The following is a 10746-nucleotide window of genomic DNA, read 5'->3' on the forward strand; positions in this document are numbered from 1 at the left end:
ACACAGCCACAGTGCTGATCCTTGCTTGTACTTTCTGCTCTGGCCTTGGATTCCAGCATCAGATATTCTTTGACAGGTTCTTACCCTTCCTTGTGAGTTGTCAGTGACCCTCTCTACACTGAGTCAATTCTGCTGTTGAGATCTGAGACCACATCTGTCTTAGGGAACATTAGCTATAGATGAGATTTCCTGCTGATTTTTGTCCTGGCACAGTTCCTGTATCACTAGTTAATGATTCTGGATGTAGATGCTGTTTCTATTTTCACAAAACATGTACTTTAAAGCAAGAAACTCTGAAACACACACTTGCATACATACAAACCTAGGCATATTTAAATATGAGCCTATGTCTAGATATTTGTACTACTTTAGAGAATTTTAGCTCTAGGAGGAACCTTGCTTATATGTGAAATTAATTTATTTCACATCTGAAAAACCCAAATCATGGAAGTTACTGACTTGGTGAATTCACAAGGAATAATGTGACCAATTTACATACCAATGCCAGTTCCTGATGCTTACTCCTAGACAGGGTTGCCCAGAGGCATAAGCTCGGTTGATGAGAGTTGGTTGATTACTGTGAGGGTTCCAGGCAGCCAAGATATCGTCAGTGATTTTGTCCAAGGCAGGCTTCCATTGGACCCAATTTCTGTCTCCCACCAATATTATTGCCAAATGAGGGAATTAGTGATGCAAAGAAAGTTTGGAACATGCCATTTCTTTCCTAAAAGTGCTAAGCAGCAGCTGAAAACACAAATGCCTGGATGGATTAGGATGTAAATGAGACAAGCTGTCCAGGTGTCAGATATTCAGTGATTTGACACTTGATCTCAGTCTGTGATCATCTCAAAAGCAGTAGGAATGAAGGAACTGGAGGATTCAGGCTTTGCCTGAAGGTCAGCAGCTATTCAACTCCAGCTAAAAGTTGCCATGAAAATTTTCAGCCCAGTGTGACCAGATTGGCTAATGTTTTTCAGAAGAAGCCAGAAATCTGGATTATTATGAGAAAAATCCAAATGTTCAAATAACTCCACATTTTTAAATGTTGTCAATAAGTTCAAATTAGAACACTCACACAGCACAGCTCACACAGCCTAGGGCAAACATCATATCTGCGGGCTGAATGTTGTCTTGGTGCCACCAATTTGTAAATCTCTGGTTAGAATATTTGTGCTGAAAGACACTTTAATACCTAGCTCATGCTTACCATTTCACAGATTAGGAAGTGGGACCCTAGGAAGGAAAAGAACTCACAACACCATAATTACTTCAGTTGCAGACCTAGGACACCAAGGGGTCAAATCCCATTCTTATATCAGATTCTCTTTTACCACCAGGCTACCTGTCATGGTGATGTTTTGGCAAGATATCTATCTATATTTAATGAATTCTCTTTGGGGAAGTGTATTTCATTGCTAAAGTCGGATGATTGGGAGAATTACACTAACATAGAAAGGAAAACTTGTTTCTCTTAAATGGCAGACCTTGACAGCTTCCCTAAACCCCAGTGTTAAATGACACATCAGTGGCTATGGCAATGGTGTCCACAAGCAACATTCCCTACCAGGAGGCTGATGCAGATCCAGTGGCTAAACATCCTGGAAGGTGCTCATGCTTTTCTCCTTCTCCACAGCTCAAAAGGGGGCCGAGTCTCACCTACTGAATCGTTGGAAGCACAGCCCACAGATAGCATGTACCTATCTCATGTCTAGGATCATGGAATAGAAAATTTCTGAATCTGGTCACTCCTTTGAGATCACTTGGTCCAACTGCTTCATTTAAAAGCAGAGGACACAGAAGCCCAAAAGGAGCATGGCCACACAGTGAGTTAACAGCAGAGTTGGAGCCAGCCCAGGGCTCTGATGTCCTGCACAGAGCCCTTCAGAGTTGAGGCAGCCTTTGTCCTGCCTCTTTTGTGCCAACTCAGCTTTGTGAATACAATGAACAGAGAGTGTGACATGCAGCAAATAAAGCTCCTTATTGATTGGGAGGTGACTGTAAAGAGTTATTTTCAGGGGCTTTGTGCTAGCAGTGTGCTTCTCTCCGCAGAGAGAGGGAGAGGGAGAATGAGAGAGAGAGAGAGAGAGAGAGAGAGAGAGAGATCCTTGCCCAGAAAAATTTTCTCTGAGAGAAGTCTAATTTGAAATTGATTATGTTATAGTCTATAAATGTATATTCACTACATAGAAAGAGCCTTAATGGTGCAATCCTCTCTGTTGTTACGAGGATACCACAATAACTTACGGCAGGCACTTAGTGTGAAATATGAATGAATGTCTTGCTGACACATCAGTCCCAATTTGGTGTAGAAATTTTTCTATCTAGGAAGCCGAATTTCTAAAAGGAGAGACGTAGGTACTCCAGAGACAGTTAAAAATAAGGACTTCAGACTTCAGTGAGAAAGAGAGGCTTTTAGTTTTCACTTTCCACCTCTATACCCTGTATATTGCTTGATATTTGACAATTGCCACTGTGTTTAGTAAAGACAGGCCACTTGTGTGTCCCCAATTTGCCAGAGAGCTCATATAGAACAGAAACAAGCAGAGATAGTAAGCACATCAGGTTTTAAAGTCAAACATTTCCTTTGCACAGGATCCACCATTAGAAACATTATGCAAAAACCATCACTGGATCATTTTGCTGGGTGTAGTTCACTGGAGGATTTCAATTGGCAATCAGAAAAATTGTTAATTGGCTAAACTGACCATCACGACAGTGCATTTATTGGAAGAAAGAGAAGGGAGGTGGAAGGAAGTGGCTACATTTGGCAGATTATTAAGAGGGTAGTATTAGGGATTTGTGGTGATTTGCAATAGGAATGAGGAAGGAAAGAAGACGTGAAGGAATCTTGGACTATTGGTGAAACAGTGGAGCTACTCTATTGAGCTCTTGATCCTATATCCTAATAATTTACTGAATAAAGGAAAGTTTTTATACTCTCAAAAAAATAATGATGCTGCAAAGTTTCTCATTAGAAATCTCACCCTATTTTACCAATCAAAGGAAATGAAGGTGCCTAATATCCTCAAATAGATCCGTGTAAATATCTGTATAGTAAATACAGAGAAAATGAGAAGACACATTATTTCTTGCCTAATGCATCCTAGCACACCATTCTGGAGTGTAATTCAAAAGTATCCAAGATTGAAAGATTGTATTTTACTCTTCTCCATATATACAATAATTATTTTGTGATAGTGTTCTACTATTTCTAGTAAGGTTTTAATAAATAGTTAATACGGTCCTTTCCACCCTCTCTTTTTAAAAAGCTTTCGAAGGTATAATTGACATTTAATAAATGGGAGATACTTAAGGTGTGTAATTTGACAAGTTATGACATATATACTGTCACCTTGAAACCATCATTGCAATCAATATAATAAACATAATCAATTACCAAAAGATTCCTCATGCCTTTTTTTGTTTTTTGAGACGGAGCCTTACTCTGTCACCCAGGCAGGGTGCAGTGGCTTGATCTCGGGTCACTGCCATATCTGCTTTCTGGGTTCAAGCGAAGGGGCCTCAGCCCTACGAGTAGCTAGGATTATAGCCACACGCCACCACATCCGGTTAATTTTTGCATTTTTAGGAGAGACGAGGTTTCACCATGTTGGCTAGAGTGCTTTCAAACTCCTGACTTTAAGTGATCCACCCATCTCGGCCTCCCAAACTGCTGGGATTACAGGCATGAGCCCCCACGCCAAGCCCTTTTCATAATCTTTTTTAGCCCTTTGTTTTGCCTATACTTCTCCTTCCTCCTAATCTCAGGCACCTCTGATTTGCTCTGTATCTATATATTAGTTTGTATTTTTTGTAATTTTATACAAATGCAATCCTATGGTATGTACTCTTTTTTTTTTTGCTTCCTTTGATGAGCATTGAGATCATTTCCTGTTTTTGCATGTATCAATTATCAATTGTTCATTTCTTCTTATTGTTGATTTACATTCCTTTTTTTTTCTTTTTTTCTTTTTTTTTTTTTTTGAGACAGAGTCTTGTTCTGTTGCCCAGGCTGGAGTGCAGTGGCGTTATCTCAGCTCACTGCAACCTCCACCTCCCAGGTTCAAGTGATTCTCCTGCCTCAGCCTCCTGAGTAGCTGGGATAACAGGTGCATGCCACTGCGCCTGGCTAATTTTTGTATTTTTAGTAGGGATGGGGTTTCACCATGTTGTTCAGGCTGATTTCGAACTCCTGACCTCATGATCTGCCCGCCTTGGCCTCCCAAAGTGCTGGGATTACAGGCATGAGCCACCACACCAGGCCCGATTTGCATTCCATTATATGGATATATTATAGTTTGTTTATTCATTTACCTTAATTTAGGTTGTTTTCAATTTTTGGCTATTACAAACAAAACTACTAGAAACATTTGTGTATGCTTTTACTTTTCTTGGGAAAATACCTAATAGTAGGATAGCCAGGTCATATGATAAGCATATATTTAACAATTTTAAGAAATGCCAAAGTGCTTTGTTTTTTCCAACTTATTTTAGGTTCATGGGGTATATGTGTAGGTTTGTTACATGGGTAAATTGCGTATCACTGGGGTTTGGTGTACAAATGATGTCATTACCCACGTAGTGAGCATAGTATCCAGTAGGTAGTTTTTGAAACTTCACGTTTCTCCCAGCCTCTACCTCCAAGTAGACCCCAGTGTCTTCTGTGCCCACCATTGTGTCCATGTGTACTCAGAGTTTAGCTCTCACTTGTGAGAATATGTGGTATTTGGTTTTTTCTTCCTGTGTTAATTCACATAGGATAATGGTCTCTAGCTCCATGTTGCTGCAAAGGACCTAATTTTTTTATGGCTGCATAGTATTCCATAGCATATATATACCATATTTTCTTTATTCAGTCCACTGTTGATTGACGTCTTGGTTGATTACATGTCTTTGCTATTGTGAATAGTGCTACAATGAACAGGTGCACATGTCTTTTTGGTAGAACAATTTATATTCCTTTGGGTATTTACCCAGTAATGGGACTTCTAGGTCAAATAGTAATTTTGTTTTAAGTTCTTTGAGACATCTCCAAACTGCTTTCTTTCCACAGTGGCTGAAGTAATTGACATTCCCACCAGCGGCTTATAAGCATTCCTTTTTCTCTGCAACCTTGGCAGCATCTGTTATTTTTGACTTTTTAATAATAGCTATTCTAACTGGTGTGAGATGATATCTCATTGTGGTTTTGATTTGCATTCTCTAATGATTAGTGATGTTGAACGTTTTTTCATATGCTTTTTGGCCACATGTATGTCTTCTTTTGAGAAGTGTCTGTTCACGTACTTTGACCATTTTTTAATGGGGTTGTTTTTTGCTTGTTAATTTAAGTTCTTTATAGATTCTGGATATTAGACCTTTGTTGGATGCATAGTTTTTGCATATTTACTCCCTTTCTGTAGATTGTCTGTTTACTCAATGGTGTCTTTTGCTGTGCAGAAGCTCTTTAATTAGGTTCCACTTAGTCTATTTTTGTTTTTGTTGCAATTGCTTTTGGTGACTTCATCATGAAATCTTTACCAAGGCTTATGTACAAATGGTATTTCCTAGGTTTTCTTCTAGTGTTTTTATAGTTTTAGGTTTTATATTTTAATCTTTAACCCATTTTGAGTTGATTTTTGTATATGTGAAAAAGAAGGGGTCTAGTTTCATTCTTCTGCATACGGCTAGCCAGCTATCCCGCAACCATTTATTAAATAGAGAATCCTTTCCCCACTGCTTGTTTTTATTGACTTTGTCAAAGATCAGATGGTTGTAGGTGTGCAGCTTTATTTGAGTTCTCTAATCTGTTCCATTGTTCTACATGTCTGTTTTTATACCAGCAGCGTGCTATTTTGGTTACTATATCCTTGTAGTTACAGTTTGAAGTTGAGTAGTGTGATGCCTCCAGGTTTGTTCTTTTTGCTTAGGATTGCTTTGGCTATTTGGGCTTTTTTTTTTGTTCCATATGAATTTTATAATTTTTTTTTCTAATTTTGTGAAAAAATGTTGTTGGTAGTTTGATGGGAATAGCACTGAATCTGTAAATTGCTTTGGGTAGAATGACCATTTTAACAATACTGAGACTTCCTATCCATGAGCATGGAATGTTTTTCATCTGCGTGTATTGTCTCTGACTTCTTTCAGCAGTATCTTGTAATTCTCATTGTAGAGCTCTTTCACCAACCTGGTTAGCTGTATTCCTAGCTATTTTTTTCTTTATGTGGCTATTGTAAATGGAAATGTGTTCATTATTTGCTTCTCAGCTTGAATGTTATTGGTCTATAGAAATGCGACCAATTTTTGTACACTGATTTTGTATCCCAAAACTTTACTGAAATAAAACTTTTTCAAAGTGATTGTGTCACTAGTATGTATGAGAGTTCTAGTTTCTCAACATCCTCACTAATACTGTATGGTCAAAATTTTTAAGATTAGCCACTCTACTAGAAATGCGTGGTTTGCTACTGTGTTTTCAATATTCATTCCCCTAACTATCATTTTTGTACTTATTTGCCATCTATATTTCTTCTCCTTCTTGCCTTGTTTTATTGTCTAAAACCTCTTGTAAAAATTTTAATAGAAGCAGTGCAGTTAGGTATCCTTAATTTGTTCCTGATTTGAGGGTAAAAGCATTCAGTTTTTTAACATTCAGTGTGATGTTAATTGTAGATTCTTCACATATGGGTTTATCTGTTTACCTACTTAAGAAGTCCCATTCTATTTCTAATCTATTAAGAGTTTTTCTCAGGAATACTTGTTTGATTTTGTCAAATCTTTTTCCTGCATCTAGTAAGGTGCTCATATTTTTTCCTTTAAAAATGTGTTTATGTAGTGAATTACATGAATTGAACTTTGAATGTTAGAGCAATCTTGCATTGGGCTATGGTGTATTATCATTTTCTATATTGTTGGATTCTATTTGTTAAAATTTTATTTAGAATTGTTACATTTATAAATAAATATATATGTATATTTATGATACCTATAAAGTAATAGGTATTAAGGAATGCTTACCCCATAGAATAAACTGGGAATTATTTGCCCCTCTTCAATGTTCTGTAAAGTTGGTGTATAATTGGTGCTCTTTCTTTCTTAAATATATGAGAGAATTCACCAGTGAGTCATCTACGCTTGATGTTTCTTTGCATGTGCTTTTTAATTATAAATTCAATTTTCTTAATAGACATAATATTTTCAGGTTATCTGTTTTTTCTTGAGTGGCTTTGGTAATTTGTGTCTTTTCAAGGAACTTCTGCATTTCATCTAAGTTTTCTAACTTACTGTTATAATGTTGTTCATAATATTTTATTATTATGCTTTTAGTATCTGAAGAATCTATAAAGATGTACCTCTTTCATTCCCAACATTGGTATTTTGTGTCTTTTATCTTTTCTTCCTGATCAATCTGGCTACATCTTCCCAAAAAACAAGACTTTAGTTTTATCGATATTCTCTATTGTTTTTCTATTTTCTATCTCACTGATTTTCTCTCAGATCATTATTATTTCATTTCTTCTGCTTATTTTGGGTTTCATTTTGTTTTCATTTGGTTTCTTAAAGTAAAAACTGAAGTCATTGATTTGAGACACTTCTTTCCTAATGTAGGCATTTAGTGGTATACATTTCTTGTAAAGTAGTGGCATGCCATAAATTTGGATATACTGGGTTTTTATTTTTATTTATTCAAAATAATTTCTAACTTTCCTTTTGAGTTTTTCTTTGACCCTTGATTTATTTAGAAATATGTTATTTACTTTTGAAATCTTTGGGAGACTCTCCAGACATCTTTCTCATTTTAATTTCTAATTTAATTCCAATATTGTCAGAGAACATGATTCGATTTACTTTTTAAAAATTTTACTGAGACATTTTATGGCCCAAAATATGGCTTATCTTGGTAAATACTCTGGATGCGTCCAAAAAGAATGTATATTCTGCTGTTGTTGAATGTTCTGTAAAGGCCAATTAGGTCAAGTCAGCTAATTGTTTGCTTAAGTCTTCTGTATCCTCACTGGTTTTCTGTTCCATCAATTGTTGCAAGAGGAATATTGAAGTCTTATATAATTTGGTTTTATTTTTTCTTTTCACTTCAGTTAGTTTTTTCTTTATATTTTTGAAGTTCTGTTGTTATATGTATTAACATATTTAGCATTGTTATTTTCTCCTGATAACCTGCTCCCTTTATCATTATGAAATGACTTTCTTTATCCTTGATAATATTCTTTGCTTTGAAATTCACTTTTATATTAATATAGCCATTGCAATTCTGTTTTGATTAGCATTAGCATGGTGTACCTTTTCCCAATCTTTAGCTTTTAACCTATTTGTACCTTTTGAAGTTTGTTTCCTGTAGGTAGCATAGAGTTGAATTTAAAAAAAAAAAAAAACCCAGTAAATATCTTTGCCTTTTAATTGAAGAGTTTATACTATTCACATTTATTGTGCTTATTGATATAGTTAGATTTAAATTCATCTTATTGTTTTTTACTGTGGCACCTTTTATTGTTCCCTTTTACTGAATTCTTTTGGTATATTAGGTTTTTTTTTTGACTTCATTTTACCCACTTTTCTCAGTATTGAGCTACAATTCTTAGTGTTATTGTTTTAATGGTTGCTATAGGTTTTATAGTATTTATCTTTAAATTACCAGTCTGTTTTGTAGTGATTTTATATTACTTCATATATAGTACAAAAACTTTACAATAGTATATTTATTTTTTCCCCTTCCCATCTTTGTGATGCTGTGCAGTCTTCTGGCAACCCAAAGAGAAAGGATTACAGAGACCTCAGCCCTGGTGTCTTTAAGCCTCGGAGCAAATATGGCAATTGCCTCCCTCTAGCTTTTCATGTGACGAAGAAACAACAACAACAACAACACTTCATTTGTTGAAGCCACTGCTTAGTCAGCTACAGCTGAATCCAATACCCCATATGCAAATGGAGAAAGGGGATATTATCTGTGTATAATTAAACATCATTTTTATTTCTTTCACAATATAAACCAAACAGTCATTTTTAGGTTTTGAAAAGGTAAATCAGTTCAGTACAATCCATTTTCCTCATCCTCTGTCTCACCACTTTCAACCTTCAACCAAAATTTCAAGTATCAAAACACAAATAGCACTATGCTAGAATTTATGTACAATATAGTTACATCTCTGTTTATGGACTCTGAAATCCTTGAGGGCAAGATCTGTGTTTTATTTATCTTCATGCCTTTAGAACTGAAAATATATCCTGGCATCTATTAGATCAGGAAGTTATTATTTGAATTACAATAGGAGGAGAAGCAGCTCTTCAAACCCGTAGTACAGGCTGTGTCCACAGGATACAAAACCAGTGGTCACATATGTGATATGACAGGCAAGCAGAAGGGAACCAGAAGAGAGGACCAGCACTTTGTCATTGTACCAGTGTCTTGCTCCCTATAGTCCAGGAAACATCATGTGGCTCTACAGGGACAAAAGTGTGTCTTCTGGGTGCCTGAAGAAAACTACCTTACAAAAGGAAGCCTTGATAGATGCTTTAGCAAATGCTCCTCCACTTACAGCATTTTCTGCCTCTTAGCTACATTTCACCAAAGACAGCAATCATGTGAAAATATAGTTATCATACTTAATATGGATACTTTAAAATGTTTCACTTAAAAATGTCTCACTTAAAATGGATACTTAAAAATGAATACTTAAAATGGATACTGAATCATAAAATACAAGCCAAACAATGGCATGCCCATTTAATTTTGTTTTCTACTGTAATGATGATTCACTCATCAATTGCCTCAGATCTGGGGATATGGTATTTTCTGGCCCATGGAGTCAAAACTCAACAGGAACCAGCAACAGCTCAAATCAGATTTCTTCTTTTGCCTGTACATAAAGGTTAGACAAGTTATTGAGGCATGAAACTCCCAAGTACTGCGCCATTGACAACTGAAATGGTCTAAGTGTGAGATCATACTTCTGCCTGAAAACTTGCAAGAATATCTTTGGCATGGGTGTCAGTGAGATGATCAGATAAAATGGGGTCAATGAGATCAGGAGATTTTGACATTGTAAATTATTTTGTGTTTTGTGATTTTGTATATTGGCAGCCATTCTCTTCAAATTACAGACACATACTCTTAAGAAAAGTTGCTCACAGTGTGCAGTCTAGAGTATTTTAAGTAAATCGGAAAACACTAGGGTTGAAAAACCCAGTTTTCCTGCAAGTTAGAGGGATGGATTTACAATGAGGATTTTAAAATGAAGGTTGAATTTGCAACCATTCATTTTCCACAAGCATGCCTAGACCACCTGATAAATAATACATTTTTGTATTATGCTTATAAAATATGCAAATGGGTAGAATTTGCAAATAAGTGCCTTGAAGAATTTTTAAAACTTCAGAAGTAGCCTAATCCTAGGATTTGCAGCCTTCTTATTTGTGAGGTTTTTATTTTATTTTGTGACAGCAGCCATCAATTCAATTAAACTATATGGAAAATAAAATTTGGTTGTTTGTGTTTCTTTTCCTTTCTGAAAGAAGAAAATGATAAAAAAATTTGGCAAGATGGGAAGTAAGAAGCAATTTGCAAACAGGGAAATCAAACAGTGCCACATCAAAATAAGAGGGAAGGAAATCCAGCAGCTAAGCAGGTATAGCCTTACGTGTTATCTCTGTCCTTCACTCTCATTCTCTTTCCTCGTGGTGGAAAAATGTAGATATGATTAGAAACTGCAAAGTTAGAAGCTAAAATAATGCTCTGACAGCAAACGGAAGTGC

This window comes from Macaca mulatta, chromosome 6 (assembly GCF_049350105.2).
Source record: "Macaca mulatta isolate MMU2019108-1 chromosome 6, T2T-MMU8v2.0, whole genome shotgun sequence".
Lineage (NCBI taxonomy): Eukaryota > Metazoa > Chordata > Mammalia > Primates > Cercopithecidae > Macaca > Macaca mulatta.